General features: G+C 28.8%; 1 protein-coding gene across 3 annotated transcripts in view; it reads right to left on the bottom strand.

The window, feature by feature from the left end:
• LOC105427900 (uncharacterized) overlaps window positions 1-12,520 on the bottom strand; it is a 46,834-nt gene extending 34,314 nt beyond the window's left edge. For 2 of the 3 annotated variants that reach the window (XM_089078281.1, XM_089078282.1), the window contains exon 1: window positions 11,675-12,519. The gene's annotated coding sequence lies outside the window, so the exon portion shown is untranslated. Of the gene's footprint in view, window positions 1-11,674 lie in introns of all 3 variants that reach the window. The other variant, XM_089078283.1, reaches the window with a different exon arrangement.
• Window positions 12,521-14,938: the final 2,418 nt, after the last annotated feature.

Below are 14,938 nucleotides of genomic sequence, written 5' to 3'. Positions count from 1 at the left end.
AAAAAAAAGTTTCTAAAAAATTTATAATTTTGTAAAAAGTTTACAAAACAATAATATTTATTTATTTTGTACATTGTGCTGTGTGTCTTAGAATTTTTATAAAATTAATTGAAGGTGCGAGAATTATTTGTACAATAGAAACGTAGTATCAATAGTACAATAGAAACGTATTCGTATTAAAATTTTTAAATTATGTCTGTTTTATTTTAAATAATGACATTGCTTAATAAAATTATAATTGTTTACAAAGGGAATAATACAAAGATCAAATAAATTAATCGAGCAAAAATTAGATAATAGAATAAATTAAAAATTAAAAAAAAATTTTTTTTTAAAACGTTTCTCGAGATCTCCGTCACGGCCTCTTGTCAATTTTGATAATTTTGTAGTTTTTCTCTGACTTAAACTTAAAATAATGTTCTTTGCGATAACAATTTTTAAACAAACTGATTTACACACTGTTAAATTCACATGTGTCACCAATTTGTTTCGCTTACAAAATGTTTTGTGTTAATGTTGAATTTGTATACTATTCACACTAAATTTAGTAGTACACTTTATATTTTTTTAAATAAATGTATTAAATGCTAATTTTATATGCTGATGAAGGCTAAGTAAAGCCGAAACGTTCATGTTATTACTTTCGTGTTTCCATTAGTGATAAAAAAATTTTTAGTTTATTCCACCATCTAATTTTTGTTCGATTAATTTATTTGACCTTTGTATTATTCCCTTTGCATTTGCATAAATTGAGCAAAAAGTTTTCTTTAATTATGATTTTTTATTTTAAATAAAAATTAGAAATATAATGTAAATAGAAAAAAATAACTATAGACTTTAAAATATCTATACATAATTATGCAATGCTAAATAAAATCTATTTTTATATCATATATAGATATAGATATAAAAAATTTAGATATAATATAGAAGATAACATAAAATACAGAAGATATAAAATATAAAAAATTACAATCAAACATACATCTAAGAGTAGCAATTTACGAACACATTTTATATATATATATATATATATATATATATATATATATGTGTGTGTACTTGGATGTGTATTAAAGAAAGTCTATTGAATAAAAACAAATCGAAAATAATTTTCTCATGATTGTACCATAGGGGAGTATCTTGAACTCTTGTGACTGAATCTTTAGAATTACTGTCTCTCAGTGTCGGTCCACAATAAGTATTTAATCTTTACGTCGTAAGAAATTGACCAATCATAGTCGATTATTCTTTTCATATTCGATTATAATTGGTCAATTTCTTACTTCTTAAAGCTTAAATCACCTATTGTGGACCGACACTTAGTGTCGATCCAATAAGTATTTAATCTTTAAGCCGTAAGAAATTGACTAATCATAGTCGAGTATTCTTTTCATATTCGATTATAATTGGTCAATTTCTTACTTCTTAAAGCTTAAATCATCTATTGTGGACCGACACTTACAGTACCAGAGGAAAAAGGAGAAAGACTTTAATCATGGGGGATCGTTTTACCCGTGTAGCTTTCCGCTTTTTATGAAGCTAACTTTGGCTGGAAAGTAATTTCCATCGGCGTACGACTGCGCAAACGAGAAAAAAAAAGATCGTCGGAATTCCATCGGAGGCGCCTCAGCTACTTTTTATTATACAGCTACTTTGGCGACCGTTTGCGGAGTCAAGGGTATTGCGCGTGAAAACGCGTTTCCGAAAAATCGGCTTCATCATATTTATCTCTTCGACTCGTCTTCCCTTTTTTCCGTTGTTTCTGTTAGCGCAATTAGCAATAAAAAGTAAAAAAAATTTCAAAGGACACGTAATTATTCTTTGTCAAATTTAGTATCAATTTTTATTGAAAAGAAATATATATCATAATATCAATGATTTTATATTTTTACATAATGCTTACTGAATACGAATTGCCATTTATGAATTAAACTCCAATTAGGCGTACATTAATAACGGAATATTATTTATCACTGCATTTAGCAATTATTTTAACAGAATTTTAGAATTTTATTGATAAATATTGTGAATATTGAAATTTATTGAAGAATATCAAGGAACTTTGACTACTTTCTTTTCTTGAAGACCTAGTAAGTCCAAAAGCATAACAGTTAATATATTCCTGCTTCTTCTCTCCTATCTTGACGGATTTGTTCGCGAAGACCTATGTAAAATATATGAAACCTTGACTATTAAATATATTTCAATTTTCCGACAAAATCCTATAATTCGCAATCAATGTTGCACGTGCAATATTGAATATTAAATGAAAACATAAATTCTACATTTAATATCAAATAACCGATAACACCGTTCTATGCTTTCGAAAGTGAAGCGATGCGATCGGCATATATCGGTCTTGCAAATTTAATTCTACGCTACTAACGAGGAGATGAATGCTCGCGTTTAATGTTCCATTGTATTTGCATTGGCTTGTATTTCGATGAAATTACTGCCGCGTCCAGTTGCGATACGAATAATTGAATATTCTGCAAGTAAAAATGTACATAATATATCATGTAAAAAATGTGTAGACGGGTACATTCACGCACCTTATCGTCGTCAAAGGGAATCCTTCAATAATAGAGAATCGATAAACAATTCGTTTAATCGGCACTGCTGGCAACTAATTAATACGCAACATTCATAGTAAATCTCACTTAAAGGAACAGTTGGTCTAATTAGAAATCCACCTCTCTCTAACATATCTCTTAATTCACATTTCTTTTATATATCTTCCTCGTTTTGCGCGCGTGACCTACTATAGAGATAATATCTCTATCGATTCGTAAAATATATATCCGTAAAGATATATCCAATAGCATCATATCTGTCGATTTATAGGTATTTTCCATATTTTTAATATAGTGTACTAGCGATAAAACGGTGATATATTGAATCTATGTATGTAAGAATACATAAATTATCCTTTAGATATTATTATATGTAAAACAATTTATTTATTTTTAGAATGTATGTTCTGAAAATCATTTTATTAAAAGATGTATAAATTTGATTGTATAAAGATTTAAACTGTTCGATAATGTACCATTTGATTGATTGTTATGCAATTATTATTGACAATTATTGTCGATATGTTAAAATCAAGTTGCCTTTACACATCAACGTCTATTAATATATTAAAAAGAAAAAAGAATATAAATCTCATCAAGAGTGACACAAATAACAAATGTTGTAAGTGTATTTTGCATATATTTACATAATTATTTAAATGATAGTAAAAAATCCAAAATGCTTGTATATTATAAAAGTAAGACGGTTACAACGTTCATTGTTATTTAATTGAGCATTTATTTTGTAAGTAAATATGAGCAGAGTGTTATAAAATTACTATTATTTCTATGATTTGTAAATTTTTTCATGCATCAATAATTTGAGATCGATTATTTTTAAACAGAAATTTTATTAATAGTTATTTCGTTTGTATCGTTTTTTTAATATTAAAGTTAAGTGTCTTTTGCGCCTAAGTTTTGAATTAATTTGGTTACCGATGTAAAATCTAGGAGCAATTGAAAATTAAGGTTTTGCTTCTGTCAGGATATACGCTAGAGCCTTAGAAATCAATTTGCGAAAAGCTTCTTATTTTCAATTACTCATAATTCAAATGATAAGAAAATATTTCATGGATTCATCTCTAAATCAATTAAGAGAAACTATAAATAAAAGAATATTGGGCAGTTATATTTTATATAAAAATTCCTGATGCTATGAATAGAATGTAATATCGAGCCTGAAAAAAGCCTGTTTCGAAGCAGGACTTAGCGCAATCATATCGTACAATAGAAGCCATCTTAGTGCCGTTTCTTCGCATCTCGCAGATTGAATCAATTTATATCGTTGACAATATTGTGCAAAGCTTTCCTCCGACTTTCGCAAACTTAATTAATTCACTCGGTTTGATAGAACAGCGCTTCCGCCTGCAATGTTCTCCAAAGGCATTTTTGTCACAAAAAAATCCCGTTCAAATTTTAATGTAATTTATCGATGTTCAAATTTGCAAAAAAAAGAATAAAAATATTGTAAATATCAAAAATCCTGTAACGTTTTATAAAATCAATTTTCTACTTTTGAAAAAAATTGAAAAACATTTATTAAAAATATAGGTATGTATGTATGTATGTATGTATATATGTATGTATTTATGTATGTATGTATGTATGCATGTGTAAGAGAAAAACAGAGACAGTAGAAAAGAGAAAAGTATTATATAAAATTAATAAAACTTGTGCGTACAAATCATAAAAAATAATATGTATACTCAAGAATTATAATAAAAATTTTAATAAATAATTTTAATAAAAAATATTGTATGAAAAATTAAAATATGTAAACATTATTTATTTATTCAAATTTTCCTTTATGTTTATTATAAAAAAACAGAAATACATAGGGAATAAATACTGTTTACATAAACAATCCTGTTATTTTCTAATATGTCAATAATATCTTAAATAAAGTGATTCAGAAAGAAATATAAGATAAAAAATTCTCATTATTCTTCCCAAATTATTGTGTAAAGACAAAGTCGATGTGCATATCTACTCATAAATGCTAAGAAAAAATATTCAATAAAACTCAAGTCTGATGATTGGGGTATGTTGAGATGTTTTAGAAAAAAAGGTAAAGAGTTCTTAAGTCTTCTTAAAATCGATGTAGGATTTCACTTTTTTTACCCTTCACGAACGGGTCATCGTTAAAATATAATATCTCTAAATGAAACAGATTATTTTTAAAACTGGATCAATCATATTTAATCATGCAATTATAACTCTAGATACACGAGTGAAAACTTTACCAAGCAAATCTTTTAAGACGATCATTAAATCAAGTTACTTAAACTTCTTTAAATATGAAATAGTTTAATCACGGAAAAAGATAGATGTATAGCGTTACTTCTTTATAGAGTACAAACTAAATTCTTACGAATTATACCGTTGTTTTTTTATCAACTTAAACAAACATAAATCTTTTTTGAGCAATGATCTATTGAAAACTCTCACTGAAAGTTAGAAATAAGAAATTTCATTTTTTATTTAATTTGAACTGAATGTGATTCATATTAAGATACAAATAAATAAAAACAATTAGAACATATATGACAATAAATACAACTTATACATAGATATTTTATTGATTTATTTTTATATAAATCTCTTATTATTATTTATGGATTTATAGTATTATTAGATTTATGCATCAGGATTAAAAAGGTCCAATAAAATTGGAATATTGATTATATCGATCAGAATATCCCATTAAAATTAATGTTAAATATATATATTTTTCAATAATTATCACATCTTATTTACTCGTTTTATTTGTCCTTCTAGTCTTGTTTATTTAATTTGAACTGATTTAATATTATTTTAATTTGAAAGTTAATCATTGAGGATTAATCATTGAGAGATATTGAATAATAAAATTCGAAATTTTCCAATAAATAATAATATCGACATTTATATTAAAAAAAATTGCCTCTGAATTTTACAAAAGAATGATATTATTCGTTTATTTTTTATCAAATTCTGGGGCAGTGTGTATTGTAAGTTTTCCTTGCGCAGTCCAATATGCAGATCAATGTCCCATTTTCAATAGATACTCTTAATGAAGCACTTGCAAACGAATCAAGCAGCTTGCAGTAGGAACAAATAACTTGCGATACGCTTCAATCGGTACACTATGTATATCCGAATGTATTATCGCATGTACAATAGAAAAAACAAATACATTTGTTCCGGCGATAATCTCCTACCTACGTAGCTGCTGTTTATTGTTTTTCCCCTCAATTGCGTCATATTTAATTTCGTTTTCTTTTTTTAAACAAATTGCATTTGTATTTTCGACACGGTAGTTCCTTCCCCAATAGATATCGAGCATGTTTTCGAAGCCTGGAATACTCCCACGGCTTTATCGCGAATTTATCCAAAAGGAACGACTGACGAAGCCCTAGCTATCATCCTAGCTATCACCAGCCGAGCGGACTACCTCCGACAACGGAAATTTCGAACGTTTCCGATAGCTATCTACATATCCGTTTATACGCTTGTCCATTTCTCGCAAAAACATGCCGTTATCGATCTCGTAGATATATCGCTCCTGTATTTAGCCGCATTCAAAATTCATTCAGCCGTCGGGATTCGGGCTGTGTCTGTATGGTCGATATGATGCGCGTAAGCGCGTACATACATATGTGTAAAAATATGTATATAATGTATCGAGCGTTCGCCTTTGTGCCTGGAAAATATCTCGCTTTTGCCATCACCCGTGCCTTTTCTCGCAGATCCATTTTTCTATCCTCTGCTCCTATCTTCTCTCCTTTTTTCCTTTCTCTCTCCTTTTCCTTCGTTTTCGCTTTCTTGCGCGGAATCTCTTCCTACATATGTAAGAATTCTTTTGACTGATATTGTATGTATAATACAGGACAACGCTGGACGAGAAAATCCTCAAATCTTTCAGCCCCATATTCGGGGATAATGGCACATAATGGGTACCGCGTATAATGCCGAAACGATCGACTCGAAGTTATTGAGCGAGTCAAATAACGGAGGAGAATTAAACGTCTTACAATCCGAAATTCACAAGCGTAACATCGGGCGTATATCGCAAAAAAATTAGGGCATAATTGATTGAAAAAAAAAAAGATACAAAAAGAGCATGCACGTGTAGTCGTATTATTGCATAAACTCAATTATGATAATTAAATGGAGGTTTAAATGGTAATTGTTATAACGGTACGAAGAGAGGAATAGGGAAAATTATAATAATTGAGAATATTATTAGCACAAACATATATAAGTTTTCGTGTGTTCAATGAGATATCGGTTTCACACCAAATATTTTACAGACGTGCTAACTGAAAATTTTAATTCATTCGTTAGATACATCGGCAAGTAGAAAAACGTGAGTATTTTATTTAGAGGCGGAATAAACTGCGCGGGCGTTATAGAACATCTCGAAATATCATAAATCAAAGAAGGAAAAGGTAAAGGAAAAAAAAAAATAATACGCGCGATCATAAATCAATCTGTTATTTTAGTATTTATAGCGCGTGCATTTGTACATGACCATCGGTCATGCGCGAGGACACGTGTGACAATCCGTTTTACTTAAATCATACACGACGGAAACTTGACGTCGTTCATAATCCGTCAAAAAAGAAACGAAAGGAAAGAAAGCGAGCGAGCGAGCGAACGAGCGAGCAAGCGAGAGAGAGAGAGAGAGAGAGAGAGAGAGAGAGAGAGAGAGAGAGAGAGAGAGAAAGACAGAGAGACGGAAAACGGGACAAGCGTAAATACCATAGCGAATCACAAACGTCTCTTCATTATACGGTTTTCAAGTAAGGTCGTACCGAGCACTCGACACTTAATTCTTCCTCTCGGCCAGAAATCCTCTTGATAACATTGATTTTCCTACCACAGAGAGACAAGAATCACGTCGTTCTTCGATTACGTATTCTTTCTAGCGAAAGAAATGCCCATCGCGAGAAGCTCTACGTTCGCATTTACCCTGAGTGACGAGAAACCTCAAAACAATAACAGCGAAAACGAGCGATTCTGTGAAAGTAGCTGCCTCGACGCTTTACTTTTGAAGCAAGTGTGGTTTTATTTATGATGCGCGGCACGTTATTAAGCAAATACCAGAGATACTTCAATAATATAATGATTTAATTATTACATCTATATTCTTCATATATTTTATAATTTGTTATATAGTTCGTTAAAACAGTATTAGTTATCTTTACTTTATAATCATTCTTTAAAATATCTAAAAAGTAACTAAAAATATAAGACTTAATAAAAAAATTTAGTTTTGCATATAACTTTTAAAACATGTTTATAATAAAAAATTTATATCGCTTATATATTATTTATATAAGAGACATTGATCAAAAAAGAATATTCACGTTTACACTTCACTTCGTTCTTGATCTTTACGTAAATGTTTTTAATTCTGTATTTGACTATAATTCGTATTATATAACTTTTTTAATTTCTTTATTGTAATGCCGGCTTCTATTCATACGTTTTACATTTTATGTTATAAATTTATGTTTTAAAATCAAGAGAAATTCAACAAGTAAGTTTTGGTAAAAGAAACTTAATTTTTTACAAAATATATATTGCATACACACACATATATATATATATATATATATATATATACATATATATGCAATATAAATGCATTTACAAGAAACTACTATCAACTCTAAAAAAAAGAAATATCTACATAAAAAGTAATTTGTTTTATTGCCAAGAAAAGCGATTTTTTTTAAAGCTATGATACATAATACTCTCCTTCATATCACGCATCATTATTTCATATTCTCGGCTACATCTTGTCAGGCAGTCTTTCGTCTTGTGCGATCGATACTTTTTTCACGGCGCGAGAAAAAAAGTCAATGAATTCCAATGCGTCATCCTCTCGACGAAAACTCTGGTATGTTGCAAGTGTAATTGCGTTCCTGTTGCTGTGATATACAAAGTATATACAAAAGAGATCGTGTTGAGCTAAAAAACTAAATGTAACACCTTACTGTATCTTCTTAGACAAAATAAATTATAAATAAGATAAAAGAGATATAAAAGAGCGTATTATTTCTTAAATTATGATATTTCTGTGCAAATTTTTTTTTTATATCTCAATCATAACAAATCTTGTAAGATTTGACATATCCTGTGATGACTTATTTCCCACTATTTAATAGAATAATAATAACTGTGTATAGTTTTTAATTTCATAAGAATATAAATAGTTCTATATTATAAAGTTTAAATATCATTTTTTGAAATTGTAATACTCAAAATTAATGTAATTTCTTAATAGACAAACATATGAAAAAGAGCATAGTATTAAAAAATAGTAAAAAATAAAAGAATGAAATAGATCGAAATATAATAATACCGCGATTTGTACAAATTCTGTTGTCGAGTCTCAAAGTTTTATGACTTTGGCTTTTGTCATATGGACGGCATTCAATCTTGGATCTTCCAATCTCACCCATCTTTATCCTAGACGATCGACTTTTCCTAATATGACTTTTTCCTAATACGTTATAAGAAAAACACGTGAGAAAGATAGCGCAAATTTATTGTGTCACCTTGCAAAATTACATCATGTCATTGCATCAAGTTATATAAAAAACATCAATGTTCAAGAAATGAATTTTAAAAGTATAACTACTAAATATTATATAAAACATTTCTTTTGTAAAACGTATATTATAATTGAAAAAAATTGCAATCTATTAAAAAAAATCTTTCTTTCTTTTTAACAAGTAGATTATTATTTTTTTAATTATAAGTATTAACAATTTAGTTGTATAACATTTTTCTATAAATAAATATAGAATTATTAATATATACAACATTTACATATATTATTTAGTCATAACTTATGTTATTTGTATAATCTTTTTTAATATAATATTAAAAATAATATAATGTTTATAAGACTTGTAAATTTTGCGCGGTCTATTTTTCATTTTTTACGAGATAGTGATATTACGTTTCTTAAAATATTCAATTAGTGTCTTTGCATTTAATGAAGATGAACGCTCAAACAGCGTCGGAACCGCAAACGTTATCAAGTTACTTGCAAAATCGAATCCAGCTTGCAGCTAACGCACGCGTAGAAAATTTCCTTCACTCGAAGATGTTTGTAACTGAAGCTGTATATATCTTACAATTAACAGTAATTTAACAAATTTATTATAAACTTATTTATTTATAAAATTATAAGACATATTTCTATTAAGTAATAGATATTAATCATTAAAAATAATGCTAAATTAAAATTTGCAATAATTTCATTGTTATACTCATAACTTCAGCACTTCGTTGTTATATTAAACTCATAATTAAAAGGAAATTCTTCTATTTCATATAAGTCAAAGGAGGAGAGTTTCTCAAAAAAGATGAAAGACTGGTGCAAGACGCAAGTAATATCTGCTTCATGCTCTTTATATCTTCATTTTGTGCTATATATTGTGAAAATATAAGTAAATTGAATTTCCATTTGAGATTCATAATATTAAGCCGATTATTTTTGCTTAATGTGGAAGTAATGTAATAAGGGAAGACTCAGTTGGAATAATATAACAACCATTATCGATAATGGATAGAAGAATATTATAAAATAAGTTTAAAAATTAGTTAATAAAATTCTTTCTATCTAATAAAATATGAAATTTTATGCGATAAGTGATGAGAGCTCTAATAGCAATAATACACATATTAATAAAATTGTCTTCAATTTCTGTTTTTAAACCAATCTTTAAAATTAAAATGCATGAAAATTAAATAAGATATTTTTTAAGCATTAAAAATTGTTTAATATATAATGCAAGATTTTACATATTTATTTTATATATAATAAATAACTTATTTTTTTACAATAATATAATATGTCTTGTTTCAGCACGAAGAGATGAATACACTAAACCTTGTATCTCAGGATATTTACAAAAGTAGTAAAATCCAAGTTTGTGCGGACATGCATTCAACATTTTTCATAAGACTCTTATCTACATATGCTTAGTACTTGATCCGATTGATGAACCACCATTCACTGAACACTAAAGTTTCAGTAACTCACATCTTTAGAAAAAAATGGGCTTGACTTATTCGTGTATCAGGATCTTCAATCATTTAAGCGATTTCAAAGCCATAATAATTATATTGTAAAAGTATATTATTGTATAATATAAATCAGTAAGCTTTGTGAGTATATAAATAGCTTGAAATATATAAAATTAAAGAAAGTTAGTTATAATTAAAGAAAATATAATTAAATATATAATATAATTAAAGAAAAATAGTTTTTCAAATTTATTTATTGATAAAAACAAGAATTTTACTTTAGCTTTAGCTAACATTCTAGTTTTATCAAAATTTGACAAACTTCTTTTTATACAATATATAAGAAAACGAAACAAAAGTTAGAATATAATAAAATATAGAAATAACATTGTGTTTTATGCAAAAAAAGTATGAAAATAAAACCTTATTTTTAACCATGTTCAAAATATCTATTAATATTATCTTTTTAAAACTATAATATCATTACAGCTTTTATAAATGTAATCATAATATTTTACATCACAATATTTTATTATTTGTTATCATTCTATTATTATTGTTATTTCTTATTCACATAACGATATTTTTCTGTTCATAATACTTTATTATCTGTTATTATTCTTGTTATTTCTTACTTATAATACTTTATTATCTGTTATTATTATTGTTATTTCTTACTTTAATGTTATATATCAATTTGTTATACAATTATAAAAAATGTAAAGATTATAGTAATAACAATTAAATAATGTAAATTAATTATTAGATCGTTAACAATAAAAAAGATATAATGAATATATGTATTATTTTTAATTATACCTTTGCATATAAACAATGTTTTTATAATAGATAATTATTATTAATAAAAAGTTAGAAGAAACTATTTATTATATTATGTAGAAATTAATTTAATTAATAAATAATATATTATATTTATCTCGATATGTTTTATTGAAAATTTCATATACTTGCTTCAGGAAATACTCTTTTATTTTATTAAAACAATATAAATATTAATTAAGATTTAAGCAATATTTCATCTTAAATAACTTATTAATTTCTTAACTTACCTGCACGTGGATGATTATAGTCCGTGATCTTTTCTTGATTTCTTTAGAGCAACATGTATTCGTCGCGTTGTATGAAATCTATGATTTTAGCATTCTCAACGTAAGAAATATTTTACTTTGCACGATGTAAGCTTGTCATTTTGGATTTCCATTATGGACACAATTGTGGTTTTTGAATACATCTTCTTACTATTCAGTAGTGAATTGATAAAACAGATTGTCAGACTGAAGAATCATACAATGGATTTACGAAATAAAAGATTATATCGTTGTCGGCTCATCTCTTTCTTAATACCAAAGATTTCTATTTCGCTGAACCTCGTGACATTCGTTCAGTTGTGCTCTCACTTATCCTCGTAAATGATGTATTCTCTTTGACGGAATCCCTCGTTCGTTTCACGTCATAATGATAATATCCGCAAATATAGTACAGACTCGAATTATTCGCTCTATCTCCTCTTTATGCAATATTTCTAATAATTGTAACAATATTACTGATAAAGCGATAATTGGATAAAACGAACTTTTCGTCAGTTATTTATCTTTAAAATCTTTAACGGTCGACAATCCTTTCTCCGTCCTTGAGTAGTGACAGTTATGAATGCTCTCAGCTGGACGTACTTGTGACAAATTGCTCCGTCACCAGGACGTGTCGGAGGAATCTTCGCCCGGGAGAAATTCTCTCGTTGCTAGCACGCGGTGCAAGATGTAAGAAACGAAGATAACTTCTAAAGCACACGTGGAGCGAACGTGCGTACTATATGCGTGGGTGGTAGCGTACTACTGAGTTTCACGTTCGCGAAAAGCCAATCCCGACTCACCCCCACCGCATCGCATCCTAGGCACCCTTCCAGGTCCTCAGCATCCTCTTGCTTCCCCGTTTTACCACCCAGAATCCGCGCACAGTCTCTCTCTCTCTCTCTCTCTCTCTCTCTCTCTCTCTCTCTCTCTCTCTCTCTCTCTCTCTCTCTCTCTCTCTCTCTCTCTCTCTCTCTCTCTCTCTCTCCCCCCCCCTCTCTCTCTCTCTCTGTCTGTCTATCTCTCTGTCTTTCCCTCTCCCTATCCCTCTCTTTCTCTCTTTTTATCTTTTTTTTTCATCTCTCTTTTTATCTCCCGGTTGAAAACGAGTTTGCGCCTCCACTCGCTTCATCGCAACTACTACACGCCCTGCCATTTCACTTCTCTCTGCCAACAATAACGCTTGCGACAATTTCTTTCGCTCATTGGGTTTACCTCTCTCGCAGGCGGTGTTTCACTGGACTATTCTTTTTACAGAGAGGTAAAACATCAACGGCAGTTTGCCGCACACAGGGTGTCTCAGATCCATCGTGCTACTTTCCATTTAACTTTCATAATCTAAAATCAATTTTAAAATTAAAGTCGATTCTTCTTCAACAAAAGTCTAGTAAAAGAATCCAAGAATTTCGATGATATTCGTTTTAAGATCTAAATTCTCACGGGAATGAAATAAAGCAAATAAAAGTAACAGGACTGATTCTTAATTACGTTAGTTGACAAAAAGCTAACAAGAAATGTTCTACATTTATACATGTATTTTCAGGAAAGATTTATAAAGCACAGGATAAGTAATTTTCTTGTATTTTCTGCAGATTCTTCGTTATTGAAGAAAATGTTTTCTAAAAGCTGCAGTGATCATAAGACTGCACTCTCAGCAGAAAATTGAAACTTTTTTATAAAAAAGTTCTTTCTTCTAAAACACATTTTGTTTTTGTAGAGTATACAAACAACTAATGATTTCGATTTGTCTTATATTGTTTTGTGGGGTGTGAAGAATATTAAGAAATATCTTATTTTAAAAATCTCTGCTCTTCAATGTTTAATTAATTGTACCAGCATATGTGGATTTTTTTTTTTGGTCTACGATTTTTTTTGGTATAATTTTTTTTGCTATCCCAATATTTGCGCTCAATTCTTCCGCATACTGTTCAATCGTATTTCTAATAAGCAACGAATGATTACTTAGCTGTCAATGTCGTTGCATTAAAAGGACTAAAGCAACATTTGAAGAATAAATCCTTTCCCATGATGTCTTCTGAGTCTTTTTTTCTATAAATGATATCGCGATTATTTCACTTTTTCTCATCGACACAGTTGCATTGTTTCTGTCATTCCAATGTTATATTCATTTTTGTACAAATGCAGAAAGATGTCTCGTATTTCCACCTTCATAATAAATTACTTTAATCTTCGAACAAAGAACGAAGTAGTAACTTGGGAGATTTAAAGGATACAGTGATCTAATAAATTACTAAATTAAAAGAACTTGCTGCAAGTTTAATTTGAATTAAATGTAACAGATAAAATGTCTTCATGTTATAAAACAAATAACGTAAAAGCCGATTTTTCTATAAGTATCAGAATAAAAATATAACATATTAGTTTTTTCTTTACGTACGACATTCACAGAAATTGCACTAACACTGATCTCACATGTACACACTTGTGTGTCACCTGTACGCACGTACACACAAAAGGTATCATTTCTCTAACTAAAAGTAATCTCATATCTTCTGAATGTAGCCAAATTACGCTCATTTATTCTTCTTAACGAAATTTAACAGCACACTGAAGACAGCTCTCTGCATTCTCGATCTAATCAGCTGAGATAATATCAACTATCGTTAAGACCGATAAACCTATCAAGATGAAATAAATTGTGAGGTTTATTCCGAAAATTTCAAGAGGTTATTTGTCTTTTTGTTAACATTTTGTTAATGCTTTGCTCGATATTCACCAAAATAAGCAATCGTCGATTTTTTATCAAATGGTTTCTAACGATGTAGTCATTTTGCAAAAGGCTGACGATAAGGAACTGTTATCGGTGAAGCTAAAAGTTTTTCAATCTCCTCGACAACATCGAGAATCGATCAGAAATTCTAGATATAATATTTAATATACGAAGCGAAGTGATTTAAAAAATAATAATATAATACTTAATAAATCATAAATTTTTTATTTTCTCACATGTTTTACTTAATAAAAATCAGATTCCCTCATATCTTAACAACATTCTCAAAACATATTTTTTTGCTCTATTCTGATGATACTTTAATAAATCATATAATGCGTCTCGATATATATATTCATCAGATCAGTGAAATTTCACATTCTTTAAATAAGCGCAAACAGAATTTCAATTGTAAGATAATGAATTGCGATTGTAAGATATATATCAAAGATAAATGAATCGAGAGAATTTCATTCGGGCAGATAGCGAATGGAATTTTCGCATTTCCTATGCAC

Source organism: Pogonomyrmex barbatus, unplaced genomic scaffold, assembly GCF_055798465.1.
Source record: "Pogonomyrmex barbatus isolate J1 unplaced genomic scaffold, ASM5579846v1 scaffold22, whole genome shotgun sequence".
Classification (NCBI taxonomy): domain Eukaryota; kingdom Metazoa; phylum Arthropoda; class Insecta; order Hymenoptera; family Formicidae; genus Pogonomyrmex; species Pogonomyrmex barbatus.
Note: the sequence above shows the minus strand (reverse complement) of the source record. Positions and strands in the feature narration are given on the sequence as shown.